Consider the following 6,043-nt stretch of genomic DNA (forward strand, 5'->3'; position numbering starts at 1 on the left):
TCTTGGCAACAAGGGTACACTGTTGACTCATATCCAGCCTCTCATCCACTGTAACTCCTAGGTCCTTTTCTGCAGCACTGCTGCCTAACCATTCGGTTCTTAGTCTGTAACAGTGCATGGGATTCTTCTGTCCTAAGGGGAGGACTCTGCACTTGTCCTTGTTGAATCTCATCAGATTTCTTTTGGCCCAGTCCTCTAATTTGTCCAGGTCCCTCTGTATCCTATCCCTACCCTCCAGCATATCAACCACTCCTCCCAGTTTAGTGTCATCTGCGAACTTGCTGAGGGTGCAGTCCATGCCATCTTCCAGATCGTTAATGAAGATGTTGAACAAAACCGGCCCCAGGACCGACCCCTGGGACACTCGGCTTGATACCGGCTGCCAACTAGACATGGAGCCATTGATCACTACCCGTTGAGCCCGACCATCTAGCCAGCTTTCTATCCACCTTATAGTCCGTTCATCCAGCCCAGACTTCTTTGTTCCCCTCTGGCCTCGCTCTCAATAAAAGACCCAGCACCTGGGTGGGGTTCAGGGGACCCTCCCAGCCCCGGGACCAATGGAGCTGCCCCATTCAGCCAAGCTGGTTGAGCCAGGTTCATTCCCTGCCCCGCTGGGGCCCTGCCAGGGACCCTGCAATGGAGATGGGGGCAGTACTGGGGGTGGAAGGGCTGGGCCTCACAGCAGCTCTTACCACATTGCCCTCTAGTGGTGAGAGCTGTTCTTGACCCCTGAGGGGATTGTGTGGCCTCAGGCTCGGCCCCGCCAGGGCACTGGGCTCATATCCAGCCTTTGCTGCATCCTCGCTGTGACAGGCTGGATCACAGAAACCCTCTTGGGAACTGCCAACTGATGTGCCAAGAGTACTTCTGCCCCTGCCTTCCCTGCCAGCCTGGGACTCCAGAGCCCTGCCTGGTTGTGCCAGACACGCTTGCCGGCCACAGACACAGACCCAGGTCTGAACCACGTCCCACAAACTCTAGGCTTAACTGAAAGCAGCTTAAGAAGTGTTCCTGTCTCTAACACTCAGATGCCCAACTCCCAGTGGGGTCCAAACTCCGAATAAATCTGTTTCACCCTGTCTAAAGCTTATGCAGGGTAAACTCATAAATTGTTCGCCCTCTGTAACACTGATAGAGAGATATGCACGGCTGTTTGCCCCCCCTCCCCCAGGTATTAATACATACTCTGGGTTAATTAATAAGCAAAAAGTGATTTTATTAAATACAGAAAGTAGGACTGAAGTGATTCCAAGTAGTAACAGACAGAACAAAGTGAATGACCAAGCAAAATCAAATAAAACACGCAAGCCTATGCCTAATACAGTAATAAAACTGAATACAGATAAACCTCACCCTCAGAGGTGTTCCAGTAAACTTCCTTTTACAGACTAATCTCCTTCTAGTCTGGGTCCAGCAGTCACTCACACCCCCTGTAGTTACTGTCCTTTGTTCCAGTCTCTGTCAGGCATCCTTTGGGGTGGAGAGGCTATCTCTGGAGCCAGCTGAAGACCAAATGGAGGGGTCTCCCAGGGGTTTAAATAGACTTTCTCTTGTGGGTGGACACTCCTCCCTCCCCTTGTAGCTGTGTAGAATCCCAGCTACAAAATGGAGTTTTGTACTTTCATGGGCAAGTCACATGTCCATGCATGACTCAGAACATACCGGTAGCAGCCATGGTTCTCATGCTACTTTGAACGTACTCAAGTAGACTTATGTGGATTGGAGCCTTCCAAGATCCATTGTTCGTTAAGTGTTTCTTGACTGGGCACTTAATTTGCGCATTCCTGTCTCAAGAAGCTGCCCAAATGCTTTACTAAGGCTACTTAGAAATCAAGCAAGTACCCAGCCAATATTCATAACCTCGGACACAAAAATGCTACATGCATATGAATAGGAGGAATAGATTCAGTAGATCATAACCTTTGCAGAGATATGTCACATGGCATACGTAGCATGAACATATTCCAGTTATGCCATATATACATTCAGAAGCATAGTTCCATAAAGCCTCGTAGGGTGCAAGTCACACTCGCTCTCACCCAGCAATGGGCGCAGGCTCTCAACAGCCTCCGGCAGCATTGCTGAGACTGATCCCAAGCAGCTGTTTGTGGCACGGTGGCCCTGAGGCCTGGAAACATTCATTTTACAGGGAGCTTAGCTAGTGACTGTCCTGGAGCCCTTGTACACACGGCCCCCTTGGCCATGGCTGCGCTAGCCCCCTCCTGTGATGGATGTGTGACCCCCATGCTGCAACTTGGGAAACCAAGGCACAGGGGCAGTCAGGGCCACAGGGCTCCATTGGGGGCCACCACATCCCGCAGAGCCTCAGCATTCACAGGCTGCAAAAGCTCCTGGCCTTAGCGTTTGGGCCTGAGGTTGCCGCGAGCCTGTGTCCACGCTGGGCAAGGGTGCAGCATATGCCAGGTATGAGCCCAGCACCCTTGGCGGGGCCGAGGCTGCAGGGCCACACAATCCCCTCAGTGGGCTGGGGGGGGGAGGAACAGCTCTCACCACTAGAGGGCAGCGTGACAAGAGCTGCTGTGAGCCCCAGCTCCCCCCCACCCCTGTCATCCACATTGCAGGGTCCCTGGGGCGGAGGCCCTGGCTGCAGCCGGCTCTGGCAGGGCAGGGAGTGAAGCAGGTTGGACCAGCTTGTCTGGATGGGCAGCTCCATGGGTCCCAGGGCAGGGAGGGGCCCCTGCACCACACCCAGGTGCTGGGTCTTTTATTGAGAGCAAGGCCAGAGGGGAACCTGGCCAGGTCAGACACCCACTGTCAGGGGACATTCTTTACAGACCCCAGGAGTCCTGGCTTCCTACCTCCCCACCCCCTGCTCTAACCACCAGACTCCACTCCCCTCCCTGAGCCAGGGACAGAACCCAGGAGTCCTGGTTCCCAGCACCTTCCCCAACCCCGCTCTAACCACTAGACCCCACTCCCCTGCCAAGGCTGGGCTGGAGTCAGGCGGGTGAGAGCTGTGACTCCTGTTTGACAAGTAGGGTACCAGGCAGAGCCCTGCCTTGCCTGGGGTTCAGAGCTTTGGGGCTGGATGTCACGCCACTCCCGCTGCTGAGGCATGGGGCCTGCACACACACACACCCCCGCTGCACAGGGTGTGGGGGCTGGCCCATACCCCCCAGCCACCATCGCCTCCCTCGAGGGACATGATCATTCCCCTCTATTCGACATTGGTGAGGCCTCATCTGGAGTACTGTGTCCAGTTTTGGGCCCCACACTACAAGAAGGATGTGGAAAAATTGGAAAGAGTCCAGCGGAGGGCAACAAAAATGATTAGGGGGGCTGGAGCACATGACTTATGAGGAGAGGCTGAGGGAACTGGGATTGTTTAGTCTGCAGACGAGAAGAATGAGGGGGGATTTGATAGCTGCTTTCAACTACCTGAAAGGGGGTTCCAAAGAGGATGGATCTAGACTGTTCTCAGTGGTGGCAGATGACAGAACAAGGAGTAATGGTCTCAAGTTCCAGTGGGGGAGGTTTAGATTGGATGTTAGGAAACACTATTTCCCTAGGAGGGTGGTGAAGCACTGGAATGGGTTCCCTAGGGAGGTGGTGGAATCTCCAGCCTTAGAGGTTTTTAAGGCCCGGCTTGACAAGGCCCTGGCTGGGATGGTTTAGTTGGGGATTGGTCCTGCTTTGAGCAAGAGGTTGGACTAGATACCTCCTGAGGTCCCTTCCAACCCTGGTATTCTATGTGTGACAGTGCCACCCATAAGGCTTTATGGAAATATGCTTATAAATGTGTATATATATAACATAACTAGAATGTGTTTTATGCTACATATACCAGGTAACATCTCTATAAAGGTCATAATCTACTACATCTATTAATCCTATTTGTAGGCATGTATCATCTTTGTATTTGAAGTTATGAATATTGGCTGCATACTTGTTTGATGCTAAGTCGGCTGTAGTGAAGCAGTTGGTTGGCTTCCTGAGAAAAAACTATTCTCAGTAAGTGCCCCATCAAGAAATACTGAAGCCAAGAATGAACTTGGAGACACCAGTCCACATCTGAGCTTTCCCAGGAATGTGGCTTGGCTGGTAAGGAACTCAGTCCTGCATGGACATGGGACTTGCCCAGGTGACTCCAAAACTCCATTTTGTAGCTGGACTTTGCATAAGAGAGAGGAGGGGGTCTCCACCCACATGAGACAGTCTATTTAAGCCCCTGGGAGACCCCTCCATTTTGTGTTCAGCTGGCTAAAGAGAGAGCCTCCCCACCCCCAAAGATACCTGAAAGAAACTGGAACAAAGGGCAGTGACTGCAAGGGGTGTGAGTGATTGCTGGACCCAGGCTAGAAGGAGACTAGTCTGTAAAAGGAGCATTCTGGAACTGGGGAGGATCTTATCTGTATTCAGTTTCTTACTGTATTAGACATAGATTTGCATTTTTTGTTTTATTTTATTTTACTTAGTAATTCACTTTGTTCTGTCTGTCACTACTTGGAACCACTTCAATCCTACTTTCTGGGGGGAGGGATAGCTCAGTGGTTTGAGCATTGGCCTCCTAAACCCAGGATTGTGAGTTCTATCCTTGAGGGGGCCACTTAGGGATCTGGGGCAAAAATTGGTCCTGCTAGTGAAGGCAGGGGGCTGGACTCAATGACCTTTCAAGGTCCCTTCCAGTTCTAGAAGATTGGTATATCTCCAATTATTACCTTCTGTATTTAATAAAAATCACTTTTTACTTATTAATTAACCCAGAGTATGTGTTAATACCAGGGGGGGCAAACAGCTGTGCATCTCTCTCTATCAGTGTTATAGAGGGCAAACAATTTATGAGTTTACCCTGTATAAGCTTTAAACAGATTTATTTGGGTTTAGGCCCCATTGGGAGTTGGGTATCTGAGTGCTAAAGACAAGAACACTTCTGAGAGCTGCTTTCAGTCAAGCCTACAGCTGTTAGGGGACGTGGTTCAGACCTGGGTCTGGGTTTGCAGCAGGCCAGCGGGTCTGGCTCAAACCAGGCAGGGCACTGAAGTCCTAAGCTGATGGGGCAGGAAAGCAGGGGCAGAAGTAGTCTTGGCACATCAGGGGAGGGGTTCTGTGATCCAACCCATCACACTATGATTCTAGGAAAACCAGGGCTCCAGGGACTGATACTGAGCACTTCCCTCATACTGCCCCAGCCAGCATCCCAAACTGCACCAAGGTCCCCCTAACAGAGCAGGCTGGGAGTCTGTCCCTGGCTCCCGGAGGGGAGTGGGGGCTAGTGAGTTAGAGCAGGGGTGGGGCAGGCTGAGAGCCAGGACTCCTGGGGTCTAGCTCTGACTTTTCCACAGTCTCACAACAGAATATTTCCCGTTACCGGACTGGGGGCAGGAGGTCAGCTGCTGGCACCTCAAACTGCACCCAGAAGTAGTAGAGGACAGTGGAGACAGAGAAAAGGGTCTCTGGAACCCTCAGATGCAGCCACCTCTGGGGCAGGACAGCTGGGGAACAGCCCCACACACCACCACATGGTGACAGCTCTCCCACTGCTGAGATGCAGCCACCTCTGGGGCAGGGCAACTAGCAACCAGGTGGACACAGTGGTTCTGTAGCTTATGTCAGTTCCTTCTCCCTGTGGCACCACACACCCTCACCCTGCACTGCTCTCTGGGGTCATCGCTGAGTATCAGGGGAGGTGCCCCCCAAACTGTAGCCTGGGGCTGCAGCCTTATGGTGATTCCCAGCTCTGGCTGGCTCTGCCCTGCAAGCCAGGTGTCTGCCTCTAGGGCAAGGGGTGGTGACCCCCTCCCCCCCAATCTTTGGGGCAGGAATTAGGTAATATCTATTTAAGCACAGTCGCAGGGGAGATCCTGAGCTCCCTATGCCCTCTTCCAGGGTGCACACAGGGAGAGGGGAGTGTATTCCAACCCCCTGGCAACTGATCCCCTGCAGCCTGACAGGGAACAAACCAGGGCCCCAGCTCACCCCTGGGGGTCACACAGCATCACAGGGTGTTCAAAGAACTTGGCTGAGAAGAGGGAGGCTGTAGCTATCACCCCCTAACTAGCAGCCACCTCTGTTAGGGGGC

This window comes from Mauremys mutica, chromosome 17 (genome assembly GCF_020497125.1).
Source record: "Mauremys mutica isolate MM-2020 ecotype Southern chromosome 17, ASM2049712v1, whole genome shotgun sequence".
NCBI classification, from domain to species: Eukaryota; Metazoa; Chordata; order Testudines; family Geoemydidae; genus Mauremys; species Mauremys mutica.